The sequence below is a fragment of the Schistocerca piceifrons genome, chromosome 4 (assembly GCF_021461385.2).
Source record: "Schistocerca piceifrons isolate TAMUIC-IGC-003096 chromosome 4, iqSchPice1.1, whole genome shotgun sequence".
Classification (NCBI taxonomy): Eukaryota; Metazoa; Arthropoda; class Insecta; order Orthoptera; family Acrididae; genus Schistocerca; species Schistocerca piceifrons.
In genome coordinates, this window is record NC_060141.1 from 759,342,226 (window position 1) to 759,365,667 (window position 23,442).

Below are 23,442 nucleotides of genomic sequence, written 5' to 3' on the forward strand. Positions count from 1 at the left end.
TATACGATCCCTAAGACTAAGGGTATGACGTATAACCATGTCAAATCATTCTGAGGTTGCATTAAGGGCAGGTGTAGTAGCGTATGAGATGACTATCCGGATCTTAAGTACATCATCCAGTGTCATCATATTCTGTCTAATGACCTTAATGAGTCAGAAACTTTCTGCATAGGTCGAAATGTCACTATACCTAAAAACTGGTCAAAGTATTTTACTAGTTAAAGTCAGACAATAACGGACTACCCATTAGCTGAGTGTCAGGACATGCAATGTTGCGTCAAGTATAAAACTGGTTAAGTGGCAACTCAAGAGTGCAACGATAGTTGAACAGTACAGTAATCCAAAAGGGTTAGAAAATGTTGGACACACTTGTAAGTTATGGCAGTGGACAACTTTCTTAATATACATAGATTGATAAACTTCCCATGGGAGGGGAAAAATGTAGTATTGACCATAAGTGCCTTATATTAGCAAATATCAAAATATTATCTCAGAATAGTACAGAAAATTCCAAAGTATTCTACTACAATCCCCAAGATCATCAGTACTCAAGAATTATAAGTACCTCGTTTGAAGAAGTGTGGCAACATTGGCCTAACAATATCTATGAGAATTTAAGTAATTTTGCTGGTACTTTGGAATTTGCAAGAGTTTTCTTTAGAAGCTGTCAATGTGGTACTGAATCAAGAAATTTTCGAAAGTATAGAAACATGTAATCAGACTGGTTTTCTCTAGCCTTGTCACTGAGGTCGTGTTAAGCGCAAAAGTTAAGTTGCACTTGACTAATGTTTCCAGAAGCTATGATGATTTCTGTGCTGGAGGTAATTTGTTCCAGTTAGGTCACAAGGCTTGAACTCAGAATATGTTACCAGATTTCAGTTAAGATCGATATGAGTGGTTCGTTGTGTGGATAAGTTCTGTTTCCTTTTTTGCAGATGTGTGAACTGTGTTATGTTCTATTCATTGGAACATATCTGTGCTTAAGGGATGTACGACAAAACTATCACCAAGAGTGCAGGTAATTCATCACCAATTCTTCTTAAAACGTAGTTGTACTAATTGGGTCCTCGAAGTCTTGAGTTTTCGCTATTTAAGCCTCTTGTGTAATACAAATGTTAAAAAATCGAAACTATTAATCACTCGAAGAAACTCACGGAACGTTTCTTGGTAACATCGGACAACCACAGAAATAAAGCAAAGTAGGAAAATGTTATCATCAGAAAGGCTGACATGTAACAGGGCTTATTTCAATAGTGGTACAAGTCCATTTTTGTTCATTCTGTTAAATAAGCGCTGAAAAACCTGCAGTTGAGATACCAGGAATATTCAAGCGTGTGGCTCCTTGCTAGAGATGAACCTTTCTTTCTGTTTGTTTCGACCATTAACTTCAGAAGCATTATAGACAGAACAGTGGAGGTAATGGACTTGTACCACTATTGAAATAAGACCTTCAAATGTAGTTACGAAAGAGAAGAGATACGTCGAAAAAACATTAGAGTTCACCCACAGTTACAACATTACAGAAGTAACAACTGACCTAATAAATACAATACTGAAGTTTGCAAACCAAACATTCCTTTAAAACCTGTTGCAAATTTCATCAATGCACCAAACTACCACTTAATCACATATACACACATATTATTACACACAGTATACAAACACACAGAAAATAGGTCAATGAACACAAGTGATGTAATAGAAAACGTATGAAACAGATCAACAACAAGACACTATCAATATCATAGGGCGACGTCGACAGGTAAAAGGAAATACACCTGCAACAAATGTACAGAAAATAACAGCCATTCTCAAGCTCATCACAGAAGAAAACTGTTGTTGAATGAATAATAATTTTACTTTCGACGAGTACTTCTCATGGGATCAGCAATCAGTGGCCTCCTGGGTGACATTTTCAAAATTCACGTAGGAAATCAGATCTTTTACAATATTGTTAGGCCAAAGCAGTACAAAACGAAGTACTGGTACAGATCTGTAGATGATGTAATCTACCTAGCAGATGATGAAATGTCAGCCGACGCCTCACAATAAAAAAAATAACTTAACTGGCGTGGAAGTGGGTGCAGGCCATTTACCACAAGTCATCTTTTGCTTCCCAAGAGTTCAACAATGTTTATTGCACAGATAAATCTTATAATTGAGCTGCTGAGAGAACGCATTTCCACTGAATCCTCTTATTCCATCTTACCACCATAAATACAGAGCATTGTTCAAACATGCATTAAAAATGGAAACTCTTCAATTCATATTTACAGGTAAACAGAACACCAATAGGGTCAATATAATTAAATACATAAATAAATTTTTTTATGGCACTGGTGAAAGTTAAATCACAATTCTGGAAACCGATCAATTACAGAAGTTTACCTGGCAAAAAACACGTTTCTTTTGAATCCTTTTACTCCATTTTACCACCATAAATATAGAGCGTTTCTAAACAAACATTAAAAATGGAAACTCTTCCATTCAGATTTACTGCTAAACAGCACACAAATAAGTTCAATATAAATAAAAGATAAATTTCTTGTAACACTGGCCAAAGTGAACCACATAGTTCTGAAAACATATTTGATTGATCAGGGAAGGCTCTTTGGCATGTTGAAGATACTGACGTGGAAAAATAATAAAATACAATTTAACAATTGGGCATTACACCAATGTCAAAACTACGAGTATTACGTTAAAAACCAAACTCCAGACAGGGAAACCTCGCAGGGGGCAGGTACGGCAGGTCAGGCCTCAGTAAGATGGAAGAATAATAGGCACTACGAGCTAAACTACGCTCGACTGCTACAAGATGGGTACTCAACTTATGAGGGGGGCCGTTGCAAGGCATGACGCCCTAACGTCTCAGAAACTGCGGCGAGGCGGGAAGCGGCGCGCACACAGCCGACGCGGACAGGATACGCCCGGTGGACCAGCGTGTAACAAATAGGACCTCGCAGCAGCGCCTCCAAACGCTACGAACAGCTCGTAAGTCTGAGAGAAAACAAGCAAACATATAAGTCATGTATAATAATCGTGGAACTTACGGAAATTCTCAGACCAAGACCAGAAGCTCAACATGAGTTTGGCCCCAACAACGTGTAACAACAAGAATTTTACAATAAAAAATTACTAAGGGTTAATCAAATAGCGGTAATGCAGGAGTAGGTTTAATAATGAATAAAAAATAGGAGTACGGGTAAGCTCCTACAAACAGCATAGTAAACGCATTATTGTGGCCAAGATAGACACAAAGCCCATGCCTACTACAGTTGTACAAGTTTATATGCTCACTAGCTCTGCAGATGATGAAGAAATTGATGAAATGTATGATGAGACAAAAGAAATTATTCAGGTAGTGAAGGGAGACGAAAATTTAATAATCATGGGTGACTGGAATTCGAGAGTAGGGAAAGGGAGAGAAGGAAACATAGTAGGTGAAAATGGATTGGGGGTAAGAAATGAAAGAGGTAGCTGCCTGGTAGAATTTTGCACAGAGTATAACTTAATCATATCTAACACTTGGTTCAACAGTCATGAAAGAAGGTTGTATACATGGAAGAATCTTGGAGATACTAAAAGATATCAGATAGATTATATAATGGTAAGACAGAGATTAGGAACCAGGTTTTAAATTGTAAGACATTTCCAGGGGCAGATGTGGACTCTGACCACAATCTGTTGGTTATGAATTGTAGATTAAAAGTGAAGAAACTGCAAAAAGGTGGGAATTTAAGGAGATGGGACCTGGACAATCTGAAAGAACCAGAGGTTGTACACAGTTTCAGGGAGAGCATAAGGGAACAATTGACAGGAATGGGGGAAAGAAATACAGTAGAAGAAAAATAGGTAGCTCTGAGGGATGAAGTAGTGAAGGCAGCAGAGGATCAAGTAGGTAAAAAGACGAGTGCTAGTAGAAATCCTTGGGTAACAGAAGAAATATTGAATTTAACTGATAAAAGAAGAAAATATAAAAATGCAGTAAATGAAGCAGGCAAAAAGGAATACAAACGTCTCAAAAATGAGATCGTCAGGAAGCGCAAAATGGCTAAGCAGGGATGGCTAGAGGACAAATGTAAGGATGTAGAGGCTTATCTCACTAGAGGTTAGATAGATACTGCCTACAGGAAAATTAAAGAGACCTTTGGAGAAAAGAGAGCCACTTGTATGAATATCAAGACCTCAGATGGAAACCCAGTTCTAAACAAAGATGGGAAAGCAGAAAGGTGGAAGGAGTATATAGAGGGTCTGTACAAGGGCGATGTACTTGAGAACAATATTATGGAAATGGACGAGGATGTAGATGAAGATGAAATGGGAGATACGATACTAAGTGAAGATTTTGGCAGAGCACTGAAAGACCTGAGTCGAAACAAGGCTCTGGGAGTAGACAACATTCCATTCGAACTACTGACGGCCTTGGGAGAGCCAGTCCTGACAAAACTCTACCATCTGGTGAGCAAGATGTATGAAACAGGCGAAATACCCTCAGACTTCAAGAAGAATATAATAATTACAATACCAAAGAAAGCAGGTGTTGACAGATGTGAAAATTACCGAACTATCAGTTTAATAAGTCACAGTTGCAAAATACTAACACGAATTCTTTACAGACGAATGGAAAAACTGGTAGAAGCCGACCTCGGGGAGGATCAGTTTGGATTCCGCAGAAATGTTGGAACACCTGAGGGAATACTGACTTTACGGCTTATCTTAGAAGAAAGATTAAGGAAAGGCAAACCTAGGTTTATAGCACTTGTAGACTTAGAGAAAGCCTTTGACAATGTTGACTGGAATACTCTCTTTCAAATTGTGAAGGTGGCAGGAGTAAAATACAGGGAGCGAAAGGCTATTTACAATTTGTACAGAAACCAGATGGCAGTTAGAGTCGAGGGGCATGAAAGGGAAGCAGTCGTTGGAAAGGGAGTGAGACAGGGTTGTAGCCTACCTCCAATGTTATTCAATCTGTATATTGAGCAAGCAGTAAAGGAAACAAAAGAAAAATTCGGAGTAGGTATTAAAATCCGTGGAGAAGAAATAAAAACTTTGAGATTCGATGACATTGAAATTCTGTCAGAGACGGCAAAGGACTTGGAAAAGCAGTTGAACGGAATGGACAATGTCTTGAAAGGGGATTATAAGATGAATATCAACAAAATCAAAACGAGGATAATGGAATGAAGTCGAATTAAGTCGGGTGATGCTGAGGTAATTAGATTAGGAAATGAGACACTTAAAGTAGTAAAGGAGTTTTGTTATTTGGGGAGCAAAATAACTGATGATGGTCGACGTAGAGAGGATATAAAATGTAGACTGGCAATGGCAAGGAAAGTGTTTCTGAAGAAGAGAAATTTCTAAAGATCGAGTTTAGATTTAAGTATCAGGAAGTCGTTTCTGAAAGTATTTGTGTGGAGGGTAGTCGTGTATGGAAGTGAAACATGGACTTGGACAAGAAGAGAATAGAATCTTTCGAAATGTGGTGCTACAGGAGAATGCTGAAGATTAGATGGGTAGATTACATAACTAATGAGGAGGTATTGAATAGAATTGGGGAGAAGAGAAATTTGTGGCACAACTTGGCTAAAAGAAGGGATCGGTTGGTAAGACATGTTCTGAGGCATCAAGGGATCTCCAATTTAGTATTGGAGGGCAGTGTGGTCGGTAAAAATCGTAAAGGGAGACCAAGAGATGATTGCACTAAACAGATTCAGAAGGATGTAGTTTGCAGCAAGTACTGGGAGATGAAGAAGCTTGCACAGGATTAGCATGGAGAGCTGCATCAAACCAGTCTCAGGACTGAAGACCACAACAACAACAAGGGTTAACCGCTTAATGTTACAATAACACATAACAATTTAGTATAATAATCACACACAAGTCTCAAACACATCAACTTAAGTGGCTTCGAGGTAACAGGCATTGCTTGAGGTCTAGCACTCAATCAACTACAATATTTGGAACAATAAATATTAATTTTCCTGGTAGCGCAAAATCTCACCAGAATTATGGAACTCACTTACGCAAAACAGCCAACATTCAATGGGCTGCTACCATTTGCTTACAACAGCTGTAGGCAATTTTATAGTCGCTACATCAGTCAGGGAAGAAACAACTTCCAATTCAAATCAAGTTCAATTTCGGCCTCTGTGGTCACTAACACATTTGGCGGCCTAGAACATAGTACAATTAATTCCGGGCGAAGCTGACAAATAAGTAGACATTGAACAAGTAGTAATTAAAAGAAATTTTCAAACACACAAATGTGGCACTCAAATAACACGAAACAGAGGCACCAAAAAACTCTTCAAACAGACTGATGGAGAACCACAGGAAGTACAGCGGGGCGGGAGCAACCTCAACGGAAGCACAGGCGACATTCTAGTAACAAGTACCTCACCCGCAAGGGCAGAACAGACGGCATTTGAAAATGAACAACACTCCAACACCCACATCAGCAACTATGCCTCCCTAATCGCGCCAGTAGGCAAGGATCTAAAAGCATAGAACGAGCCAACACGGCTCAGGTAAACCACACATTTGTGTAAAAAAGCTAAATGATGACAAATACCATCCACTCACGAATACAATTCATCACTCATTAGTTTACTACACAGGCTGAACAAAATACCTATGAGCAAACGAGACTACATAGAAGAACTAAACACAATAAAGCAAATAGCACTTGAGAATGGCTATTATATAACGAAGTAGAGCAAATAAAAAACAAAATAAAGCAGCAGACAACACACAACCTGAAACGTACACGAAGACGTAACACAGGACTCAACAAATCAGCAGACAGTAAGGAGCAAATGGGTCATAGTGACATTACAACAACAAAGTCATTCATAGGATCGGCAAAATACTGATTAGACAGGTAGTCAGCATAACATAGCTAACTGTCAACACAGTACAGAACAGACTTGGAGGACTAACCACCAAATAATAAATCTGGTACCTACAAATTAGTTTGCAATTGCAATCTGTACATATGGGCCAAACATGTAAGAATTTTAGAACCAGACAGGCAGAAAATCTTAGAAGATTAAAAGTTAAAAGCTCTCACTCAACATTTGTGGATCACCTAATTTGCAAAATCACCTCCCAACAAACACTTAAACTTATATAAAAATTCATTAAAAATTAACAACGGAAGAGAATTATCATACAAAAAATCTGTACCTCAAGGAAAACATGTACTAAAGGAATACAAATCACTCTCCAATAATACGTCATTTAGTACAGTACGTAGAAGAACTATATAAATACTCGCCCCCGCCCACCCCTCGAGAAAAAGAACATATGATTACGGTTTACATTAAAGTCTTCACCTCCTTCCCATATGTCCCTATTATTCTCTGCCTTTGTCTATCCGCCTGTCTGCCTCTTCATCTCTCTCTCTCTCTCTCTCTCTCTCTCTCTCACACACACACACACACACACACACACACACACACACACACACACAAGGGCGTGCGCGCGCGCGCTCGCACACACACTTGCTACACACATCAAAAATCGGCAAAATTTGAAAATCGTGAACCAAAATAAAAAAAAAACAGGCAATGAAGCAAATGAAGATCTTACAGTTACATCTTGTGTTTTGTGGGAGTAACAGTCAGAAACACAGAAATCTAAAGAAACATGGGTTCTGACAGGTCTAAAGGATAGAAAGACTACAGCATCACCAACAGTAACAAGGAAAATAACGTGATATAGTACAGCAATGTTCATTCGGATATGGACTGAAAACATGTACAGGGTGGCAGCCAGTCAAGGAATATTTTAGGGAATTGATTTAAAAAATTTATTCCAAAGGCCTAGTCAGGTCTTTGCAAGTTTCCCAAAGCAACACCCACTGCGCCTCCGTGACACAAGTTGTTTGCCAATAGCGAGGGTGGGATCCAGGCCACGTGTGTGGACGGTGGAGGATTCTGCAGTGCAGAATACAGTTGCTTCTCTCTCTTGTGACCCAGACCTCGAGCAGAACAGTCGTCTTCTTAGGTGGCACAGCCTGCGGCTCTGCGTTCCATGACCAGCCACCGACATCAGTTTACAATGATCCGCCTCCTTATCCGTTGCCCACTTAATTAGTTGTTCGACCTCCTAGTGTGGCCTAAACCTGGTAACTTCCGCCCTATGCGAGCCCATTGTATACCGTACATTTGAATGTATTATCTTTATTTTACGTAGTTTTCTGTTCTGTCATTTAACGGCAACCCTGGATGCCCACATACAAATCCTGACTGCTCGACCTCCCGTACATTGTCGTCGTAAGCAGAATTCAACAATCTTCTTCCCCCTTCGCTTCCCCCTGTACAAACAGAAAACTGATAATGTATTTGCTATTTGCATATGACAAACTGTAAAATGAATTTAAAGTTCAATAACGAAATGGCTCTGAGCACTATGGGACTTAACATCTATGGTCATCAGTCCCCTAGAATTTCTTAAACCTAACAAACCTAAGGACATCACACAACACCCAGTCATCACGAGACAGAGAAAATCCCTGACCCCGCCGGGAATCGAACCCGGGAACCCGGGCGCGGGAAGCGAGAACGCTACCGCATGAGCACGAGCTGCGGATGTTCAGTAACAGGTGCAATGTTTTTGTTCTACTGGTTTCTGTTCATACTGTAGTCTTAGGCTTATTTGGCCAAATGTAAAATAAATGGTAGACATAATACCGAACATAAATATGACAGCGTCATGTGGGACATGCGGACAACTCAGTGACAGTCTTATTTCTAACTTTTGTGCCGGAGGCTTAATTTTCAGCATGACATAAACGTACAGCATTTAATGTCTCAGCTCAGTATCACATGAATATAGGTGTAAACGTAAACTAATATAACTGTCGCTCCTTGAGTAGTGATACAGAAACCATGCGTGTACCACCAAAAACCTTGTCGCCTTGTGGTAAGGTATATAAATAATTTAATGATTTCATTTCTGGCAAGTGCTTACGGCTGTCTTTCACGCAGCACGAGTTACCACGTCGCCGCATCCAGTGCTTAGCTGTTCGACCGGTGTCCGCCAGAATATACCGGAAGCTGTACCACATTTCCTGCGGTGATTAAATACCACCGTTAGTTGTCTGAGCAGCGACTACTTCTGGTAAAAACTCCATAAATATTTTTCTTCCTCGCCATATTCTTGCTCAAATGAGGCGAATTTGTAAACATTTATGTCATTAATGATATACAATCAGAAAGCCGTAAACATCAGAAGAAGCTGTGGTGAAGACAGGACAGGGCACGGTTAACTCATACGACTATAATGTTTGTCAACATTTAGTGCGTTTAAGAGGGCCCGTGGTCTAGGGGTAGCGTCTTTGATTCATAATCAAAACATCTTCGGTCCCGGGTTCGATCTCCGCCACTGCCTAAATTTTGATAAATAATCAGCATTGGCGGCCGAAGACTTCCGGCATAAGAAGCCAGCCTCAATCTGCCAACGGCCTTGTCAAAGAGGGCGGAGGAGTGGATAGAGGTTCAGGGCACTCTCTTGTCCTAGGGGTGGGAAATTGCCCCTAAAGGCGGAAGAATCAGCAATGATCAACGACATGAGGATGCAGAAGGCAATGGAAACCACTGCATTAAAGACACGTAACGTGTATCCACAGGACATGTGGCCTGTATTTGAAGAAGTGTCATGATGATCTCTCCATTGGCAAAAGATTCCGGAATAGTCCCCCATTCGGATCTCCGGGAGGGGACTGCCAAGGGGGGAAGTTACCATGAGAAAAAGATTGAATAATCAACGAAAGGATAACGTTCTACGAGTCGGAGCGTGGAATGTCAAAAGCTTGAACATGGTAGGGAAACTAGAAAATCTGAAAAGGGAAATTCAAAGGCTCAATCTAGATATAGTAGGGGTCAGTGAAGTGAAGTGGAAGGAAGACAAGGATTTCTGGTCAGATGAGTATCGGGTAATATCAACAGCAGCAGAAAATGGTATAACAGGTGTAGGGCAGAGGGTGTGTTACTGTGAACAGTTCAGTGACCGGGTTGTTCTAATCAAAATCGACAGCAGACCAACACCGACAACGATAGTCCAGGTATACATGCCGACGTCGCAAGCTGAAGATGAACAGATAGAGAAAGTGTATGAGGATATTGAAAGGGTAGTGCAGTATGTAAAGGGGAACGAAAATCTAATAGTCATGGGCGACTCGAATGCAGTTGTAGGGGAAGGAGTAGAAGAAAAGGTTACAGGAGAATATGGGCTTGGGACAAGGAATGAAAGAGGAGAAAGACTAATTGAGTTCTGTAACAAGTTTCAGCTAGTAATAGCGAATACCCTGTTCAAGAATCACAAGAGGAGGAGGTATACTTGGAAAAGGCCAGGAGATACTGGAAGATTTCAATTAGATTACATCGTGGTCAGACAGAGATTCCGAAATCAGATACTGGATTGTAAGGCGTACCCAGGAGCAGATATAGACTCAGATCACAATATAGTATTGATGAAGAGTAGGCTGAAGTTCAAGACATTAGTCAGGAAGAATCAATACGCAAAGAAGTGGGATACGGAAGTGCTATGGAATGACGAGATACGTTTGAAGTTCTCTAACGCTATAGATACAGCAATAAGGAATAGCGCAGTAGGCAGTACAGTTGAAGAGGAATGGACATCTCTAAAAAGGGCCATCACAGAAGTTGGGAAGGAAAACATAGGTACAAAGAAGGTAGCTGCGAAGAAACCATGGGTAACAGAAGAAATACTTCAGTTGATTGATGAAAGGAGGAAGTACAAACATGTTCCGGGAAAATCAGGAATACAGAAATACAAGTCGCTGAGGAATGAAATAAACAGAAAGTGCAGGGAGGCTAAGACGAAATTGCTGCAGGAAAAATGTGAAAACATTGAAAAAGATATGATTGTCGGAAGGACAGACTCAGCATACAGGAAAGTCAAAACAACCTTTGGTGACATTAAAAGCAACGGTGGTAACATTAAGAGTGCAACGGGAATTCCACTGTTAAATGCAGAGGAGAGAGCAGATAGGTGGAAAGAATATATTGAAAGCCTCTATGAGGGTGAAGATTTGTCTGATGTGATAGAAGAAGAAACAGGAGTCGATTTAGAAGAGATAGGGGATCCAGTATTAGAATCGGAATTTAAAAGAGCTTTGGACGACTTACGGTCAAATAAGGCAGAAGGGATAGATAACATTCCGTCAGAATTTCTAAAATCATATGGGGAAGTGGCAACAAAACGACTATTCACGTTGGTGTGTAGAATATATGAGTCTGGCGACATACCATCTGACTTTCGGAAAAGCATCATCCACACAATTCCGAAGACGGCAAGAGCTGACAAGTGCGAGAATTATCGCACAATCAGCTTAATAGCTCATGCATCGAAGCTGCTTACAAGAATAATGCACAGAAGAATGGAAAAGAAAATTGAGAATGCGTTAGTAGACGATCAGTTTGCCTTTAGGAAAAGTAAAGGGACGAGAGAGGCAATTCTGACGTTACGGCTAATAATGGAAGCAAGGCTAAAGAAAAATCAGGTCACTTTCATAGGATTTGTCGACCTGGAAAAAGCGTTCGACAATATAAAATGGTGCAAGCTGTTCGAGATTCTGAAAAAAGTAGGGGTAAGCTATAGGGAGAGACGGGTCATATACAATATTTACAACAACCAAGAGGGAATAATAAGAGTGGTCGATCAAGAACGAAGTGCTCGTATTAAGAAGGGTGTAAGACAAGGCTGTAGCCTTTCGCCCCTACTTCTCAATCTGTACATCGAGGAAGCAATGATGGAAATAAAAGAAAGGTTCAGAAGTGGAATTAAAATACAAGGTGAAAGGATATCAATGATACGATTCGCTGATGACATTGCTATCCTGAGTGAAAGTGAAGAAGAATTAAATGATCTGCTGAACGGAATGAACAGTCTAATGAGTACACAGTATGGTTTGAGAGTAAATCGGAGAAAGACGAAGGTAATGAGAAGTAGTAGAAATGAGAACAGCGAGAAACTTAACATCAGGATTGATGGTCACGAAGTCAATGAAGTTAAGGAATTCTGCTACCTAGGCAGTAAAATAACCAATGACGGACGGAGCAAGGAGGACATCAAAAGCAGACTCGCTATGGCAAAAAAGGCATTTCTGGCCAAGAGAAGTCAACTAATATCAAATACCGGCCTTAATTTGAGGAAGAAATTTCTGAGGATGTACGTCTGGAGTACAGCATTGTATGGTAGTGAAACATGGACTGTGGGAAAACCGGAACAGAAAAGAATCGAAGCATTTGAGATGTGGTGCTATAGACGAATGTTGAAAATTAGGTGGACTGATAAGGTAAGGAATGAGGAGGTTCTACGCAGAATCGGAGAGGAAAGAAATATGTGGAAAACACTGATAAGGAGAAGGGACAGGATGATAGGACATCTGCTAAGACATGAGGGAATGACTTACATGGTACTAGAGGGAGCTGTAGAGGGCAAAAACTGTAGAGGAAGACAGAGATTGGAATACGTCAAGCAAATAATTGAGGACGTAGGTTGCAAGTGCTACTCTGAGATGAAGAGGTTAGCACAGGAAAGGAATTCGTGGCGGGCCGCATCAAACCAGTCAGTAGACGGTAGAAAAAAAAAAAAAAAAAAGGGAACTGCTACACCACACTTTGTACTTCAAGCTCAAATTCATATAATCGCCAATAGATGTTATCAGGTCATAATAATTTTTCAGAAAGAATGGCACAGAAAGCGGTGACACACGTTTGAGTAAAGCAAAACATATCAACTGGTGCCATGCAAAACGAGAAAACTCTCTCCAATTTTTCTTAGTAAGCATGGAAAATAAGGGCCTACGCTATGCAAATGTTAATTATGATGACAAAGCCTGTTAAAGTGTATGAGTGCGGATTCAAAACCGTATACGCTAGGGGATCCACGTAAAGTCGAACACACTGAACTGATGCACTCAGTCGAGCACACTGGAGCAGCGCATAGAAATAACGTTTTGTTACGAACTTTTGAAAACAACTACACCCATACCTGTGTTGCTGATGCAACTGTGCGGGGCAGAATCCGAAATGGAGTATTTCTTGACGACTGGATCACAAACAAAGCCTTTGGGATGAAAAGAAAACTGTTGATAATGTGCTACATCCAAGTCGAACGTAACTGATATAACTTTTTATTTGTTGAGGTTTAAGGGCGCTCAACTACTGAGGTCATTAGCGCCCAGTCACAATTGTTGGAGCACATAGAATCTAGTAAAACTCAAGGGTGGGGGGACACACCAGAAAGTTCTTACAAAGATGCAGATAAAATAAGTGAAAGAGTTACATGTCTTTGGACAAGCCAGTCAAAGTAATAAAACGAAGAACACGAGCAGCTGCTCGAGCGTCATCAGCTAAAATATCCTGTAAAGTAGATGGCAGAGACAGGACAACACGAGATTGACTAAAACGGGGACACGACAATAAAACATGGCGCACTGTCAAGGCATGACCACAAGGGCACTGCGGGGCTGGGTCACCGGAGAGCAGGTAGCGGTGGCTAAACCGGCAATGCCCAATCCGCAACCGGGTCAGAAGGACCTCTTCTCGCCGAGATGGTCGGGAGGAGGTTGTCCAAGCAGTTGGGAACGGTTTTACTGCCCGGAGCTTGTTTCCTTGAAGTGATGACCAAGTATCCCACCACAACGACACAAACCTCTTACAAACAACCCCACTAATGTCCGATGACGGGACACAATGGGAGGCTGGCCGAGGCAGGAGGACTGCAGCCTTGACTGCTGCATCAGCAGCCTTATTCCCAGGCACTCCTACATGGCCGGGAACCCACAGAAAGCTGACAGGAGAGCCATCATCAGCAAAAGAATGGAGGGACTGCTGGATCCGTTGCACCAAGGGATGGACCAGATATGGAGCTCCAAGGCTCTGAAGAGCACTGAGTGAATCACAGCAGAGTACATACGATGAATGGCGGTGGCTGCGGGCATACTGAACGGCCTGATAGCGAGCAAAAAGCTCGGCCGTAAAGCTGGAACACTGGTCGAGGAGCCGGTATTTAAAACTGACGGCCCCGACGACGAAGGCACAGCCGACACCATCGTCAGTTTTGGAGCCATCAGTGTAAATAAAGGTGTGACTGGCAAGTCGCGCACGAAGTTCGACAAACCGTGAGCAATACACTGCAGCCGGAGTACCCTCCTTCGGGAGCGAGCTGAGGTCGAGATAAATATGAACCGGAGCCTGGAGCCAAGGTGGTGTCGGGCTCTCACCCTCTCTGAAGGTGGTAGGGAGGGCAAAATCCAATTGTCGAAGCAGGCGACGAAAGCGGACTCCAGGGGGCAGCAGGGCAGACACATACAACCCATACTGACGGTCGAGAGAATCGGCGAAGAAGGACTGATAAGAGGGGTGGTCGGGCATTGACAACAGCCGGCAGGCATACCGACAAAGCAGTACGTCGCGCCGGTAGGTCAATGGTAATTCGGCAGCTTCAGCATAAAGACTCTCGACGGGACTAGTGTGGAATGCTCCGGTCGAAAGACGTAACCCCCAATGGTGGATGGAGTTGAGATGGCGTAAGAGGGATGGCCGAGCAGACGAGTAAACGAGGCTCCCATAATGCAGCTTCGATCGGACTATGGACCGATACAAGTGAAGCAGGACAGTGCGATCCGCTCCCCAAGATGAACCACTAAGAACTCTGAGGACATTAAGGGAACGTGTACAATGGGTAGCCAAATAAGAGACGTGCGGAGACCAACAAAGTTTCCTGTCCAGTGTGAGCCCTAGAAACTTAGTTGTTTCCACGAATGGGAGAACAACGGGACCGAGATGTAAGGATGGCGGAAGGAACGCTTTATATCGCCAAAAGTTGATGCAAACCATCTTCTCTTCAGAGAACCGGAAGCCATTTGCCACACTCCATGAGTGTAGGCTGTTGGGCACTGCAGTAGATCGCGAAGTCATCGACAAAAAGAGAGCCTGAGACATTAGGTGGAATGCAATCCATAATTTGATTGATCGCTATGGCAAAAAGGGCTATGCTCAAGATGGAACCCTGAGGCACTCCGTTCTCCTGGAGGAAGACGTCGGACAATACGGAACCCACACGTACCCTAAACTTTCGATCTGTTAAAAAGGAATCAATAAAAAGGGGCAGGCGACCGCGTAGACCCCACCTGCGCATAGTGCGGAGGATACCTCCTCTTCAACAGGTATAATAAGCCTTCTCCAAATCGAAGAACACGGCTACCGTTTGGCGCTTTCCTAAAAAGTTGGTCATGATGAATGTCGACAAGGTCACAAGGTGGTCAACAGCGGAGCGGCGGCGACGAAAGCCGCATTGAACATTGGTAAGTAGCCGTCGAGATTCAAGAATCCAAACTAACCGAGCGTTAACCATGCGCCCCATCACCTTACCGACACAGCTTGTAAGAGAAATGGGGCGGTAACTAGAAGGAAGGTGTCTATCCTTCCCGGATTTGGGTGTAGGTACAACGACGGCGTCACGCCAACGCATGGGAACTTGATCTTTGGTCCAGACGCGATTTTAGGTACGAAGAAGGAAGCTTTTGCCTGCCGGAGAAAGGTGTGCCAGCATCTGAACCTGAATGGCAGACCGCTCCGAGGTATAGTGGGTAAAAGCAATATGGTCAGTTGGGCGTAACTTGGTTTCCTGGAGACCAAGGACGAGCGGACAGTGCAGGCGGAGGAGCAGTTGTAATTCCTCCCGATTAGATCGAATACCTCTTACGTTCCAATGTAACAAAGCCATCACTAGTCAGAAAAAAAAGGGGGAACGAAACGGGTGAAGAACTGGTCACCTCGACGGCCAACTTTCGAGGGAACAACGCTACAACCGGCGGGAGGCGGATCCTATTCCATGGAGTCGTCACCAGCTGTGGCTGCTTTCCCGGGGTGCGTAGGAGGGGCAGCATCTTTCGCCGACGAGAGGCCAGCTGAGCGCCTGGCAGCAGAGCGTCCCGGCGAAACTGAGGACGGCCGGGAGCAGCGACTCACGGATGGAGCGTCAGACGAAACGCGCCAGGGTGGAGAGGGGGATAAAGACTTCTTCTTGGAAGCCTTCTTGGAAGTCCAATGAGGCACGGGGATGGTGGGCTGGACCCGAAGAAGGTCCTCACGCGCGGGGTCCGTTTTGGAACGCCGGACCTCGGAAGCCGGGGTCTGGAACGTTTCCCCGATGGACGCCTGAGAAGAGGATCGCTTCTCAGGTGGCGGAGGGGGAGGAGGAGGAAGGGTGGCCCCTGGGGCAGAGGGGGCAGGGGCTGCGAGGGAGGAGGATTTGGAAGGGAGGGATTTGGGAGGTGGAGGCCTAGACCCCGGATGGGCTGAGGAGGTGGAGGGGGGACAGGATAGGGGTGAGGATACTGTGGAAGGAGTGGACACGACTGAGGCAAACGAAGTTGTCAACGTCACGGGATGGAGGTGGTCATACTTCTTCCTGGCCTCAAAATAAGAGAGACGATCCAAAGTTTTTAATTCTTGAATCTTCTTCTCCATCTGATACGGGGGGCAGTCTAAAGATCTAGGCGAGTGGATGCCAGGACAATTGACGCACGGCGGTGGTGGGGTGCATGTATGTTCCTCACGAAGAGGACGTCCACAATCGCCACAAAGGGGCTCAGCCTCACACCGTGACGACATGTGCCCAAAGCACAAACACCGAAAGCAACGCATAGGAGGCGGGACATAAGGTCGCACGTCGCACCGGTAGCACATCACCTTTACCTTCTCCAGGAGAACGTCCCCCTCGAAGGCGAGGATAAAGGCCCCGGTGTCGATGCGACGGTCTTTGGGGCCGCGCTGGACTCGCCAGACGAAATGCACGCCTCGGCGCTCCAGGTTGGCCCTGAGCTCCTCATCAGATTGCAGCAGGAGGTCCCGATGAAAAATAACCCCCTGCGTCCTATTCAGTGCCAGATGCGGGACAATGGACACTGGGATGTCCCCTAGTCGGTCACACGCCTGGAGCGCCGCCGACTGTGTGGCGAAGGTGGTCTTTATAAGAACGGACCCCAAAAGCATTTCACTGAGAGCCTCGATTTCCCTGAAGATATCCTCGATGTGCTGGACAAAGAACATGGGCTTGGAGGTGGCGAACGTCCCCCCATCGGTCCGAGAACAGACTAAATATCGGGGGAAGTACTTCGCCCCAAGCCAGCGGGCCTGTCCTTCCTCCCAGGGAGTGCCCAAGGGGGAAAGGGCAGGAGAACCAGAACCAGAGACAGTACCTTTCTTTTTAAAAGACTCGCCGCAGATCGACCTGATACACGTTGACGTTTCATCTGCGAAACGTCCGCCCCGATACCACCCACTCCGACCAGGGGCTCTCCCCATGGGCGCCACCCAGCCTCAGCAAGGGCCACCTGGCAGGATGACCGTTGCCAGGAGTCCTGATGCCCCAAGGAGACGGGCATCTACTCCTTGGCCGACGTGGGGAGGGTGCAGCTCAGGTATCGGCAGTACGATCCCTGTGTTGTCAGGGGGCTACAACCTAGAGGGTACATGACGACCCCACCACAACGGGCTGGCTACCGTGCTGGATTTCGGGTGCCATGGAAAGTCCATCATGATCGTAGGTGCAGATGGAGACGCACTATGGGCGTGACTTATGCAACCCATCAGGCGTTTAGGCCCAATTTGAGGAATAGTGGGTATGGTTACAACGCCGTTACAATGCTGAGTGCAAAGGCATTAGTGCACTGAGGACCAGTGATACACCACGTAAGGCATCCTTCCCCAAAAGGCTCGTACTTCTGTAGAATTTTGAAAAATGGAGGTCAAACCCCAAGGGGGACCATCACATGGAAGGCTGAAACGGTTGAAACTCCTTTTAGTCGCCTCTTACGACAGGCAGGAATACCTCGGGCCTATTCTTACCCCGGACCTGCAGGAGGGGTAACTGATATAACGACAGTGAACGTGACATAAGAGCTACGGTACAGCAAATCGACGACTCTCTTTGAGAACGATATCGAGGGAATTGGGAGAGTAACAACGTCTATCTGGGTACGGGGAGGTGTGCTGCCTATTTTTGCCACACACATTGACTGTCGAGAAGTAACTAAGGAACACAAAAACTATTGGAATGTGATTGGCACCGAAGTCCGAGATCTTATCCTTATACTGTCACCACAAAGAATGAAACTTGGTACTAATGGTTTAATATCAAGCTGGGCGGCAAGGATCAAGCACGCAGTTGTCGAGTCCCGGCGCAGTTTCCCCACCCCAAATTATTTTTTGCTTTGGCTTCGGTGTCCACTGCATGGCGTGATCTGGACGTTAACGACAACATAGGTTTAGTTAGCTTGTTTTTTCAACCTTTATAGCGGAGATGAGAGATTGGGATGAGTGTTCGGTTATAACCGGTTGGTAATTTTCATGGAATTGGCAGGATTGATCTGCTGAAGTCGCAAGTTATTACTTTTAGTAAATTCCTTTATTGTCCTGTCAACAAATTTGTTTACTGAGGTGTCAGACCAAAACCGCTTAAGACAATTTCAGATGCTTCCAATAATCACTAACAAAGATCATTATCAGAGTCGCATGCTTTCCCTGCCGTACGGCCTGCTAACTGCTGGCCACTTGGCCTAAATCATAAATCAACACTTTGAAGTAATTCACTATCAGTCAAGCACCACTTGCCATACAGTACAACAGTCAAGTAATAAACAGTAATTTGTACCTGTTATTACTGAAATTTCTATAAGTTAGTTCTCTGAAGTAGAGATACGCAGTCTCTGTTCAATGCTATTCCAGGGAATACTGAAAATTGCTACATAGTTTGCAGCTGCCGTGTCTCCGCCAGAGTCTGTCACCGTCTTCTCGTAGTTGAAGTGCTCATTGCTTCATAAGAGGCTCCTGAGGAACGTCATTGCAATCCGGCAACTCGGATTTCTCGCCGGTATATGATCGTGTTAATGTCTGACTATCGTTCTAAATTGTATTAGGGGTTCTTCCTTTACGCGTGTTGGAAAGTTCCCTATAATTCCGTTGATCTCGAGCCTTGGCGCTGCAGTCAAGAAAAGGTATGGTGTTGTCTTCTTCCTTTGCTTGACATAAAAATATCAAAACAGAATCTTTTTTCCACTTAAACATACAGAACCCCAACAATAAATAGAAACCATAACATATACTGCAATAAACAATGGATACGACCCTTCTCTACTTAATAAGTCACAACAGATAAAAAATAAACTGAACAAACAACATCAAACTACACTCACAACTGATAGTGCCCCAGCAGTCAAATATGTAAAAATGCCATATCTTGGACTAGTGTCTGGCAAATTAGCAAGACTATTCAAAAACCCAGAAGTAAAAAATAGCTTCAGCACCAACAACAGCTTAAATAGAAAGCTTATTAGCAGTATAAAACCACAAGATACAAGTCTTGATACATTTGGCATTTACAAAATTACTTGCAGCCAATGTAATAAATATTATATCGGCCAAACAGGCAAAAATTTCAGAACCCGATTCAAAGAACATTTAAACTGCTACAAGCTTGATAAATGTAACAAATCAGCAGTAGCAACTCACATTAAAGACGCAGGCCACCCTTTGAAAATCGAAGACAACCTCGAAATTTTACACAAAATAGGAAAAATTAAAAGAATGGATATCATTGAAGAAATAGAAATTTTCATATATAACACAAAGCATGGAGATAACATTCTTAATGAAATAACTGTATTCAAAAACTCAAAATTCTTCAACAGTCTTAAGCCAGTTCTAACTCAATAGATTCAAGAAATGTCAATGTAAATAATTGACTAGAAGCAAGACTATAGATACAAAACCTCGATAATCGATACAGACACACATGCTACAGCCCGCCATCTTGTGTTGTGTGTATAACATCGAAGCAATTTGTGCAGTGGCAATCAGTGACAAAATATAATGTGCAATAGTGTAATGTCAAACAACATCTCCGCCATTACACCAGTGATGCAAGTGAAGCAGCAAGATGATGTGATTGTAAGTGATCAACTGTCATATGAAAGCCTTTCACACTATTTTCGTAACACATAACTGATGCAAATCTATCTGCATCCGATACAGGCTGTGATATTCATAATCAACAACAAAGAAGAAAACCAGCAGAAGACATCACTGATTTCGATTTGTAGATGTACACTGCCCCCCTCTTTCCCCCAAATGCCACAGCAGCAGCTACAGTAAAAAACAAAGTGCTCTAGATTTATCTAGTTTAAGACTGTTAGTTTTAAGTAACATTTCTCTATGTATGTATGTACAAACGCTTGAAGATGAACAGAACATGTTCGAAACGCGCTGCATAACATAAAAAGTGACTGGCAGCAGAAACTTGAGTCCGCAGCTCGTGGTCGTGCGGTAGCGTTATCGCTTCCCGCGCCCGGGTTCCCGGGTTCGATTCCCGGCGGGGTCAGAGATTTTCTCTGCCTCGTGATGACGGTGTTGTGTGATGTCCTTAGGTTAGTTAGGTTTAAGTAGTTCTAAGTTCTAGGGGACTGATGACCATAGATGTTTAGTCCCATAGTGCTCAGAGCCATTTGAACCATTTTGAACTAGAAACTTGAAATAAATATTTATCTTACACAGTCACGGTTCACAAACATAGCCATTATGGCTGAAAATAATTGTATAAACATATCGTGCCTGAATTGTGTTGTTTGTTCTGTGATGCCATTCACGGAACTTTTTAGAGACACTTTCTTACCGGTGTGACCTTGGCTTCTCCCCCACTGGGAGAGGATGACGCAGCTGCTCAGAACAGGAACAGCGGGAGGGCGAGGGTGGAAGTGAAAGCGAGGGGTGGAATGCAGACGGCGCGCCAGACTGCCCTGCGCTGGCGCCTCGCCCCACTCACTCGCTTTCTAATGGGCTGCTGCCTCTCCTCACACTACACCTACAGGGGGACTTTTTACCGCAGCCAATACGACTGAAGGGCCTCATTTCAAAGGCGACAGTCCATCAGGTGCTCGGGAATAACAAGTAAGGACATCCATATGTTGTCAAACGCTGACATATTGAGGGGGGGGGGGGGAGACACAGCAGTGGCTGAAACCCTTCGAAATGTATTCTTCTCAATCCAACATTCCGTGTTCCCTCTAGGCGAAGATGGAGCAGTCTTTTAAGCAACGTTGAAAGCTTTTAAAAAATGTCGAAAATCTTGAAACACTGTGTAAACGATTTTCTCTTGTCACTAGATTTGAATTAAGTCAGTGTACACGAAAGTAATTTACTGAAACGAATGAAATAGTAGACAGTATTGTTGGTTCATGAGTACTTTATTGCCTCCTAAGACAATTTTAAGTATCTGAAATGAATGAAAGAAAAAATATAGTAGTTGTAGCTGCTTTGTTTCATCCACTACACAAAAAGTTGGCAAGACAGATCCAAGCAATTACCGAGGCACGTCTCATCAGTCACCAACATAGTATGCTCACGCACTTTCCTTACCAGATTAACAAGGCAAACAGAAGGATGATAGATGAATATCAGTCGAACTTCCGACAATTCAAACCGTCGACATAACGGGTAAGAAAACTCAAGGTGATATTACAGCCCCGTCAGTCGACTCGTGGAATGGCATCTTTGAAACTTTCCTGGCAGATTAAAACTGTTTGCCGGACCGAGACTCGAACTCGGGACCTTTGCCTTTCGCGGACAAGTGCTCTACCAACTGAGCTACCCAAGCACGACTCACGCCCCGTCCTCACAGCTTTACTTCCGCCAGTACCTCGTCTCTTACCTTCCAAACTTTACAGAAGCTCTCCTGCGAACCTTGCAGGATTAGCGCTCCTGAAATAAAGGATATTACGGAGACATGGTTTAGCCACAGCCTGGGGGATGTTTCCAGAATGAGATTTTCACTCTGCAGCGGAGTGTGCGCTGATATGAAATTTTCCTGGCAGATTAAAACTATGTGCCGGACCGAGACTCGAAAGACAAAGGTCCCGAGTTCGAGTCTCGATCCGGCACACAGTTTTAATCTGCCAGGAAAGTTTCATATCAGCGCACACTCCGCTGCAGTATGAAAACCTCATTCTGGAAATGGCATCTTTGTTACATTTTATAAAGCTCACAACTTTACTGAGCATGCCATCTTCTTTAATGTGTTACATAAATGTGATATGCATAATGAAAGAGGCAGCCTAATCCAGTAGACTGTAATAAACAAAGTCTGTAAAGTAATATTCATTAACGAAATTTGAAAGAAAAGAGGAATAAGACAACGATGAGATGTCTACTTTTTCCACACTACTACTAGAAAATATCACCAAAACATGGCAGAAAGAAATACAAGTAATATATGTGGGATCAAAAAGTGAACTAATCAATTTTAAATGCCCCTCCTCTGCTGACGACCTAGCAGTAATTACCGAGACCACCACGTAAGTCAAGATCCTTCATAAGATAGTAATCAAAACCGGCCCCCAAATCCCTTACGAGAAGACATTGTGCATGGCCGCTAAACACGCAGAGCTGCATTTCCTCGTGGCGAGATTCGGGAACACCACACTGGTTATACACTACAAGTACTCGGGTGAAATTATCGAAAACTCTGCAATGATGGAGTATCGAAAAATACCAGTCCATACCTCTGCACAGTCATCTGGTATATCTGTGACAAGACATCCCTTACCACCAAAGCAAAATTACCAGAAAATCATTCTCTCAGAAGCACTTTACGTAACTGAGACATCAATAAGCATTAATGTCATGCTATCGAGAAAAAGGAATAGAAGATACTGGGGAAAGTTTGCGGATCCAAGGTCCTCATTAGTGTCTGGATGCGTGTAATCTCAGCACTGTACTCGACAGCAGAACGGTTTATTTCAATGACAGGGGAAAGACATTTTTCATTTCCATGTATATACAGGCTGTTTCCGTAAAAATTTAACAGAACATTGAGGATGCTCCACGGAACTATTTGAGGTGATGAATGTGGGGTCGGAGAAGCCAGCTTAAGGAGATAATAGGAATAAAATCACATTACTCTGCACTTTTTCATTTAAATTAAACACAGGTAACTGCAAATACCATCATTAACAAAATGAACGTACCATTCGTACTGTACCTTACAAAATGTGTTGAAACTGACAAGCATTAACTTCAATGCAAGCATGACATCTGCGACCAAGATTCTGACGCACCCTGACATATATTCCCGGTGCGTTTCGAATCACATTGCAGGCAGCTACAATTCTGGCAACTAATTACATCTCCTTATCCACTAGGGTCTCATACACAAGTGACTTTAGATATCCCCATAGGAAATGATCAACGAGATTCAGGTCAGGTGACTTCGCAGGCCCTTCCAGTCTAGCGCCCAGAAAATACAGCACTGAGTTGGTTGCGGACATCCACACTGATGTGAGGCGATGCACCATCATGTTGTATCCACATCCTCTCACGAACAGCCAAGGGTACGTTCACCAAGAATTTA

At 43.5% G+C, this 23,442-nt stretch overlaps 1 non-coding gene across 1 annotated transcript; it reads right to left on the reverse strand.

The window, feature by feature from the left end:
* Positions 1-21,616: 21,616 nt before the first annotated feature.
* Trnas-cga lies at positions 21,617-21,691 on the reverse strand. The gene has a single exon. It is a non-coding gene; the product is annotated as a tRNA-Ser (tRNA).
* Positions 21,692-23,442: the final 1,751 nt, after the last annotated feature.